Here is a 10,028-nt window from a genome sequence, read left to right on the forward strand (position 1 = left end):
AAGTCTGTTCTTTGTGATTGGTTGGCTGAGCTGGTGATGATGGGTTTATTTATTTGGCGCCAAGTTTCCGTTCCTCAGGTGCACACCCAAGGTGGGAAGTCACCCGACCTCTCCAGCTGGTCTGGCCAGGTCCCTGTGGGGTGGGAGAGGGAGGACCTCAGATTCTCTGCCTCCCTGATGGGGTGGAGGCAAGCTCTCCACTCCCGCTCTCCACCCCAGTCAAAAATCTAGAAGGCCTCTTCCAAGTCTAAGGAGCTGCACGCTGGGGTCACTTCCCCCACAAGGACAGTATCATGTTCATTTCTGGTGCCGACCGGTAGGACGGCCAAGGCTAAGGTGCTTAGTCACTCTCTAGGTCTGGAGCTGAATGCACCTCTGCCTTAGAATAATCAATCATCTAAGCTCTATGTGAACCATTTCCCTAAGGACCAAGTCCAGAGGGTTAGGGACAAAGTAGGAATGCACCCAGGAAATACAAGGGGGGAGTGGGAAAAGCAACGGCCACGCTGGCTGCAGGGACTGCGATGGATGAGCGGGACCCGCATGTGTCTGAAATGGTGACTGTAAAACTATGATTCGCTCTGGCAACCTTCGCCTAATTCACAATAAAAAGAGCGAGTGGACAGGGGCTGAGTGAGTGACTATGTCCGGGAACAACTGTCTCCTTTGGCAGGAGACCAGAACTGGATGGTGGTTCCTGGCTGCCACAACTGAACATGTTGACCCAAGATTCCTTAAGAAAGTGAGCATTTAAAAGAATTTATTCCATTTTGCTGAAAATGGACAAGCGAAGCATAAGCCAACTATCATTTCTACCGGTGCAGCTCAGTTCCACGGATGTCTAAGCGCTTGCACTATCCTTCCCTGGCAGCCTCAGGAGGGCTAGTGTCTGCTGGGTCGGGTGGGGAAGTGGTTAGAGATTATGAACTAGATGTGGTTAGAGACAAGGTGTGGCTCTGGGTGAATTTCCAGCCCCCTGGGAGCTGTGTCTGGAGCTCGTGAGTGGATGTCCTCATGCTAAAGAGCCCCTTCCTTTCCCAAAGCTGACACTCTGGGAACTTTCCTTTGAGGGTGTGTAAGCATCTGGGTAGACTAGAGTGTTCTATAAAGGGTAAGTGTACATTCAGAAAGCATCCCAAACCAGTCCAGTCCAAGCCCATAAGTCTCACATTAGCCCATATGTCTGACACTGATCTACAAAGTCCTCCTCAAACTCAAATCACACACAATGACACCGACTGCAGGAGGAAAGCCGAATCAATGAGCATGTAAGCATCTCAGCGCTGGCAGCGGTCTCCACGTGGCTGCTCCAGCTCCCAGGGCTGCATCGGGGGTAGGTCCATGTGGCTTCTCCTCAGGGATGCCCTGCAGGAAGTGAGCCTTACAGGCTGAGGCAGAGAACTAGCTAAGGCAGCTGCACGCTGGTCCGACCACCAGAGAACAAGACAAGAAAGGTGAGGCTCACTGAGCCATTTATCTGCTCTTCAATTAAACTGCCCTTCAATGAATCCCACATGTGTTCATTAGCCAGGTTGGCACAATAAACCTATCACGGAGGGGGATGGGGATGGCTCCCCACAAGCCCCACTTTTCCCTGGAAGGAGGGTGCTGTGAGTCCCTTCCCCCTCCGGCAGGGGTCCTTGGGGTGGGCTGCAGGGAGCTCCTGGGCACTACACTACCCTGTCTGACCTGCAGGGGGCGCTCCAGACCCTGGGCCACTGCACTACCCCGTCTGGCCTGCAGGGGGCGCTCCAGGGCCTGGAGCCGCCTGTGCCCTGGATCTGAGAGGTGACCAGTCTGTCAGGTAGAGAAGGGGGTCCTGCTCACTGTGCCCCCACCGCCCCGGCACAGGAAGGGGCAGAGCAAATGGGGCCTGGGCAAACGGTGGGGTGACCCCAGCTCGGCCCAGGGGATCCTGGAGCTGGCGTGTGAGGACGGTGGGGATCTGTGGACTCCAGGGGCCTGGGGCAGTGGACGGCACGTGGAGGCCGCGCCAGTCTGGACTCCAGCAGCCTGGGCGCTGCTCTCTGACTCTGAGTCTCTCGTCTGTGGATCGTAGGGAGTGGGATGCCCAGTTTGGAGTTTCCCATCACCAGAACCAGTTAGGTGCAGGGCCAAGTACCCGCATGGTCTCGGGGGGGTGACCGGCCTGAAGATAGTACAGACTGAGACCCACTGAGGGAACCTCCCTCACTAAGCCAGGGCTAGGGGAGCGCACACGCGTGTCCAGAGTACGGAGCATGCACATTATGTCCAGTGCACGGTGCGCACACACCATGTCCAGTGTCCTGTGTGTATACACACCGTGTTCTCGGGTGTGTTCAGTGGCATGTGCCCGTCTGGGGACCCACGGCTCAGGGCCGAGAGAACCAGGCTGTGGAGCTGTGTCTCACTGGTCCACAGACAGCTTTCCCTGTGCCGTGTCTGTGAGGGGCAGGCACGTAGAGGCTGTTAGTCCCCTACTGCATAGGGCGAAAGTGGGGCAATGAATGGAGAAATGAGGACAGAAGCCTCTGGAAAGAGGGGGCCTTACCCCAGAAGCAGAGGGTGGACAGTGACCAGCAGTGGTCTGAGATCTCCCCTCTCAGAGACAGCCCTCAATGGAAGACTCCTTGGCCAGTGACGTGAACAGGGCCCAGTAGAGGATCCGAGTTTGAAATGGGAAGGAAAGGGAAGCAGACAGCAGGATATTGCACCCCCCGGGCCCTGCTAAACCAATGCCCCTTTTCACAAATGGCCAGCTTCACCCCTGGAGCAGGCGGGCAGAGAAGCTGCCTCCCCAGGAAGGAGGCCTGAGCTTGGACTGGCTCTGTTTTCCCTGCAAGCTACAGACTGCTGCCCCACATGCCCAGATGAATCTGAATCCCAGCATGGAAAAACAGAGAATAAGCTTCCAGCATTCCGTTCCCTATGACGTTTGGAAGCGGAATGTAGCAGGTAAGTGGTTGGCCCTGAACAGAGCGGCCTCTCAGCTCAGTTTGGTGACTCTGGGGAATTCAGATAGCCAGACCTTTGGTGAAACAATATTGGCGAACAGGCCTGCCCACTTCCAGCTGTCCTTTTCAGAGCTCCCATCTCTGCATCTTGTGCCTTCAGACCTATCTCCATTAAAAAAAAAAAAAGTCCGATCACATCATTCACTTACATAAAGCCCTCTCAGCGCTCCCATTTCATTCAGAGCAAAAGCTCCAGTTCTGGCAATAAACCACACAGCGCTCACGCTCTGTCCCACCACCAGTCTGCCTCTGTTCCGGGTGCACAGCCTTCCCAGAGCAGGCCAGGCGCGATCCTGCCCCAGGGCCTTTGCATTTGTTGTTTCTTGGGCCTAGAATGCTCCATTTTTGTATGACTTGCTCCTCCTCTCTTTAAGTCATATTGGGATTCAGTCAGGGAAATGTTCTCTGGCCTCAATGTATTTATAGATACAAACCTATACGGGTAAATGCAAAAAAAAAAAAATCAGAAGGATACGTAGCAGTGATTCTTGTGATGCGGCCTGGGATCTAAGCTCTATGACAGCACGGATTTCTGTCTTCCTTGTTTACTGCTATGCCTGAAAGTCGGAGCTCAGTCCATGTACACTGGAGAATGAAGGAATGGATTGAATTTCTACTATGTGCCCACCATTAGTCCAAGTCTTTGGAAACATAAAAAGTGCACAAACAAAACCCATGACCACCGAATCAAGTCTGACTCACAGTGACCCTATAGAGGGCTCTAGGACTGTCAAGCTTTGGGGGAGCAGACAGCCTCACCTTTTTTCCCTGGAGCAGTTGGTTGGGTTTGAACCACCAACCTTGGCGTGAGGAGCCCAAAGCCTAGATGCTGTAGTTATCATCCCCATTTTATTAATGACGAAACTAGCCCTTGAGAAGTTCCATTTGCTCAACATAACTCTTTACATGTGTTGGTAATCTTCACACCAGTGATAGATATTGTCATGTTTCCCATAGTGGAGTTCCTGGTGGTATAAATGGTTACTGTGCTTGGTGGCTAACCAGGAGTTTGGGATTCCAGTTCAACCAGAGGTGCCTCAGAGGAAGGCCTGGCAATTTACTCCTGAAAGATCAGTCATTGAAACCTGTGGCGATCAGTTCTGCTCTGACACCTAGTGGGGTCCGAGTCAGGATGGACTGAATGGTCATTATTTCCCTCCGTCCCAGTATGCTGCATTGGCTTTAAGCCCCCTACTCCCTCTCCCTGGTGCTCGTTTTACAGGGCAAGGAGGCCTGTGTTGCTTTGAGCCTGAGCTCTGCCACCATCTCCCTCCTTGTGCCCTTCCGACTCCCGTCACTGTGGACTGATTTTATCTCTAGCCTCCCAGCCTCTGTTTCTACACTTGGGGCCCAGCCCAGAGAGGCCTGTCCTGGTTGACCATTGATGCTCCAAGGTTGACTTGGAGTTTCAAGTCCATTCACAACCAGGATTTCAAAGCCCACTAGGGACAGCCCCAGAAACATATGCCCACTAGGTGTGGCTTATAGGCCTGTCTTCCCAACTGTCACCATTCCTGGGCAGGCCTGACACCAAATATCTCTCAATGACGCCCTTCCGTGATTGCCTTTCCATTTTGACGTTTGAGGTCCCTGCTTGGCCACGGCCTGCAGAGGCTGGCTCCTGGGACAGGAGGCCTATACCACACCCTGAGGGGTTTGGTGCTTTCTGAGGGTCCCTGGTGCTGCTGGTGTTGGTGGGGCTCTGCTGAATTTCTATTCCAGCTGATAAAATGAGCCACACTCTGACGACTCCATCTCTTTTCAGGACTGCGCCAGTCAGAAAAAGAGGCCTATCAGTTCATTCTGGAATTTATATCGCTAGAAGAAATGGTAAGAGAATGATCTGGGACTTTGGGAAGACAGAATAAAAGCAGAAAGCATGAGGAGTTGGGACCCCTTGACTTTTGAGTACCAGCCCTGCGTTGGAAGCCACCTGAAATCCAACTCGCTGTGGCCTCCAGCCTGGGCAAGTCTCGGGTGATCAGGCCACTGGGCTGAGTGTCTGGGGCGAAGGCCCCACAGTCCTCATCCTGTATGCAGGCTCATCCTGCTAGACCCCTAGCTTACCATCCCCGGGGGACTTGGAGACACTACGCTGAAGAGATCACGGAGCAGCCTGTCTTTGGGGTCAAGGCTCTTTGGTGGCTCTCAGCTGGGCTTGAGGGGCAGGGCGACAGGCCTAGCGTCAGGGCTGTGTGTTGTCTTAGTCTGAGATGGAGAAGATGAGCTTCCTGAGGGCAGTGGAGACCCTGAGCAGCGCTGTTCGGGCCCAGGGAGATGGCAGTATGAACACTTACTTTCCCAAAGATCAACTGGCAGACAGAATCGAGGTGAGAGGGGCGGCTGAAGCTCTTTGGGGGGCGGCTATGGATGACTCAGGGGGGAGGGTGGCAAGACCAGGCTAGCAACCCTCTCTGAGGGGAATTCTTGTTCCTTCTTGGTCTTTCTAGACGTTAATTCTCCAAGAATCCACTGAGAACTTGGTCAGCAGTGTGCGCCAGCAAGCCATGCTCTGCATTGTGGCCCTGAGGTTTCTGTCCCTGCTCCTGTCCCCTTGGGGCCCCCTGGGGGCTCTGAGGCCAAGGACATTTGGATTGGGAGGAAGGGCCTGGCTCGGTGACTCGGTTCTTAGGCTCTGGGGGGTAGCGCCCCATGATTACCACTTATCTGCTCAGGGCACCCTAGGGTGGTGGGATGTCCCCCGTGTTCACCACGGAGGGCCCGTGGGACACTCAGTGTGGATAAGGGTCTCTGGCCAAGAGGGCATGGGGAAGTAGTTAAGGACTCAGGTCCCTGCTGCTCTGTGTGCCTCAGAAAGAGCAACCGAGCAACTCCCTCCAGAATCCCTGGAAACAGGCTCCCCTCTGATCAGGCCTCCAGAGGCGCCTCTTCAGCCCCACCTCTCCCTCCAGCCAGGTGAATCCTCCCTTCGACCTCTCGCATAAGCTGCACTTGGTAAATGCTGGCATCTTCAGCGTGTTCTCTCTGCCCCTCATCATGCCCAGCCTCAAGAGGAAGGACAACGTGAGTCTGTATATGCAGGTAATCCCTGTGGACACCCCCCAAGCCAGGATTCCTCCTGGAGACTGCCTCCTAGCCGAGTCTCCCCTTCGGACGTCACCTTCAGGGGCCCATAACCCACCACCGGCTGCTCAGAGTGGCTCCAGGCAGCCACCTATGTCCGTCACTGTCCCTGAGAGTCCTGTTTCTCCAGCTTGGTGCCATCCTCAGTCTTGGGAGGGGACTGTCTGACCATAGACCCCCTGTATTCTTTGGAATGGAGTCCCTGGGTAGGGCAAATAGGTTCAGCATGCTTGGCTGCTCTTTCTTCACGAGGTCCTGGGTGGCCAAGCGGGGGCTGTGGCTGGCTGTCCTGTGTACTCCACTCCTCCTCCCTCTTCAGACGGTCCAGGCCTTAGATGACATGTTGCAGGCTCTGGTGATGAATGAGATGAACCCCAACATGCTGATGCTGCAAACATTTCTGGAGGTGAGTGGCTAAGACACCAGAGTCCCCGAACCCCTATGTTGCTCTTGGTCTGTTTGGGAAGAAATGGAAGGAATATTGATCAGTCTGGGTGTTGTTCTGGTTCGAGTCCTGGGTTCTCAAATCTGAACTTGTGTAAGAATCACCTTGGGAAAAATTCCTCTACCTTCCTTCCTGTGGATCGGATACTTTCAGGACCAGGGCACTCAGGTTCCGGGCCCAGTTCTGTTCGGAACCATCCGTGATGTTTATTTTCCTGTTGGACTTTAATCTTCTTCCGAGCTCTTTGCCCACCGTGAGTGAGGTCAGCTGCTGCGCGTCCGGGGGAGGGCTGCCTTCCTGAATTGGTCCCCAGGAAGCTCAAAGCATCGCCAAATACTTCCTTCAACTAAGAGCCTTTCCAGTTTCTACCCCGCAGCCCCCAGCCATCGGGTCACAGCGACCCTGTAAGGCAGAGAACTCTCCCCGGGGTCCCTGAGACAGTAAATCTTGATCTCCCCTCCCCTCTTTGCTCTTAGTGGCTTTATTTATGTGCACTCACAAAACATGCTAATGCTCTCAAAATGCTACACGTGAACACAGAGGCCTGTGCTGCAGCTGCTGGGCAGACACGGCAGCACTGCTGGAGCGGGGACCATTTCTTTGTCCTTTCTCGTCCGTCGGTGCACAGGAGCCGGCTCCGCACAGTGTGCAGTCTGGGACAGAAAGAGACCTAGTAGCTTGTGAAGTGTCTCCTCTGCTCATCAAAGCGGAGGTGTTTACTGTCCTGGATACCTTCACTGGGTCCGCCGAGACCACGGTGTCTTCAGGATTAAAACCTGGTGAGATAGGACTGTAAAATAGGAAGGTTACTGGGGAGCGGCCGAGATGAACTGGGTCGCTTCAGGGGCCCAGATTGGAATGGTGCCTTGATGACCTGAGCTCAGGCCATTACAACCTCTTGGCAAGTAGTGACTTCATGGATCCCACACACAATCCTCTGACCTCCATGATGCACCAGCCGGTCACCCAATCTCCCAAAGACTGGTCATCAGAGTGTCGGGTCATGTCTCTGGCCACGGAAACACAGGTAAGGCAGTCTGCGTGGTCAGGGGACCGCGTGGGTTCTTCAAGCTGAAGTGGGTATAAGGGAGTCTTGCCCAAGGGCAAAGCACCCGACAGGCATCCAGGAGGAACTGCGCAGGCACTTAGTTTCACAATTGTGCTGCCGGCACAGGCTGCCTGGAGGGGCTGGGCTGGCACTTTGGACTTGCATCAGCCCAGAGCCTGCGGCCACCCACCTCCTGACCCTGAGCCGCACAGCCCAGAGCTTCTTGGCTCAGTGTTCCGAGAGAATCTTTACAGGAGCAGACAGCCTCATCTTTTTCCCATGGAGGAGTTGGTAGGTTTGAACTGCCGGCTGTGCGATCAGCAGCCCAGTGCCTCACCTCGGGGCTCTGAAATGTTCTTAGTTATAACAAAGCACCATCTCTGAGAGGAGTTTTAAGTGGGAAAGAGCCAAGAGTCATTTGAAAGTAAATCTCAAGAACAAGTTGGTCATTAATTATGGCCATAGAATTTTTCTTCTTTAACAGTTGTGTGGACGTGTAATTTGCACACTATAGAATTCCACAGTTCCATCATATTAAGAAGAGTTGTACAATCATCACCACAGTCAATTTTAGAACTTTTAGAAATTCTTGCTCTCATCATTCTTAGCTCCCCCTTTCCCCCTAAAGCTCCCCTACCATAACCCCAAGGAATCATCAATCCAGTTAGTGTCTCTATAGATTTACCTATCCTGGATTTCATAGACAGAGAAACATTTTAAAAAGAACACAAAGCAAAAAAATCTAACAACAATAACAAAGAAAAACCCCAATAGAAAAGAAAGCAGAAAATATTGAAAACTAGAAAAAATTTAAAATGGGTAAAAAGGGAGACCAAATGATAAGGTGTTGAATTGTAGCCTAACTGCATCTGCAATAACCCACTTTCCAATGCCTTCTTCATGATAGCCAGGCTGCTCACAGCCCTCAACTCTGGTCAGAGGGGAGTCAGCAGAGGCTTAATCCATGTGGGGACCCTGCAAATGGATCTTGGACTTCCACTGTCTCCATTGCCTTCTACAAACCCAGTGTTCACCATTTAAGTTCTGATACCATTTTCTCTTTCGGATTTATTTACAATGCTTGGATCACACAGGCTGGTGCTCTTCTTCCGTGCAGATCTGGTTGACGCCTTACCAAAATGGCTGGTTGTTTGAAGACAAGTCTTAAGACCTTTAACACCGTTCTTCCTGATAGCCAGAAACCTCCCAGTTCCTTCACCATATTTTGCTTTAGCATCCATTGCTTCAGTGTTCCTCTCATCTGGGTGAGAAACGAGAATGGGATCATGGTCATAGACTTTGAGCTCAGTAATAGTTCGGTGGCAGGATCCTTGCTTTGTATGCTAGAGACCTGGATCAATTCCCATATGCAGCCCCAGTCTGCCAGTCAGTGGAGGCTTATATGTTGCTATGATGCTGAACAGGTTTCAGCAGAGCTTCCAGAATAAGACAGACTAGGAAATCAGTCCACGAAAGTCTTATGGACCACAATGATCAGATCCCAGTGTGCATGGAGTGATCTCAATGGCAGGTAACAAGAACTTTGAGTAAAACATTATATGTGACTACAAAGAGGGAAGCTTCTAGATTTAGATCACAGTTCTTTAGAATGCCTTTAAAATTCTTTTAGCTCTACAAGACTATTCCTGAATATAGAAAAGGCCAACAGACGCTCAAACTCATTTTAAGAAGCAAGTATAACTCTGATATCAAAACCAAGCAAAGACATCATTAAAATAGAAAACTATAGCTTTCCAGTCTGGTCCCGGCGCGATGGCTCCCGCGAAGAAGGGCGGTGAGAAGAAGAAGGGCCGTTCGGCCATCAACGAGGTCGTGACCAGGGAATACACCATCAACATTCACAAGCGTATCCATGGCGTGGGCTGCAAGAAGCGTGCCCCTCGGGCGCTCAAGGAGATTCGGAAGTTTGCCTTGAAGGAGATGGGGACACCAGATGTACGAATCGACACCAGGCTCAACAAAGCTGTGTGGGCCAAAGGAATCAGGAACGTCCCAAACCGCATCCGTGTGCGGTTGTCCAGGAAACGAAACGAGGATGAAACGAGGATGAAGATTCCCCAAACAAGCTGTACACACTGGTCACCTACGTGCCCGTCACCTACAGACCATCAACGTGGATGAAAACTAGTGACTGATTCTCTAATAAAGGTTCTTAAGCTGCAAAAAAAAGAGAAAACTATAGACAAATATCCCTTACGAACATAAATGCTCAAAATTCCAACAAAATTTTAGCTAACAGAATTTAATAAAGCATTAAAAATAATACATCATGATCCAGTACGATCTATACCAAGTATGCAAGAATGATTCTATATCACAAAAATAATCTGTAATCTACCTTATAAATAAAACAAAAGAATCATACAACAATTGATGGAGAAAGACCTTCAATAAAACTCAGCACCCATTCTTTATTTAAAAAAAACACTCAATA

The 10,028-nt window shown here is 51.6% G+C and overlaps 1 pseudogene; it reads left to right on the forward strand.

The window, feature by feature from the left end:
• Positions 1-9,341: 9,341 nt before the first annotated feature.
• Positions 9,342-9,722, forward strand: LOC142437312 (large ribosomal subunit protein eL31-like; annotated as a pseudogene).
• Positions 9,723-10,028: the final 306 nt, after the last annotated feature.

Source organism: Tenrec ecaudatus, chromosome 1 (assembly GCF_050624435.1).
Source record: "Tenrec ecaudatus isolate mTenEca1 chromosome 1, mTenEca1.hap1, whole genome shotgun sequence".
NCBI lineage: Eukaryota > Metazoa > Chordata > Mammalia > Afrosoricida > Tenrecidae > Tenrec > Tenrec ecaudatus.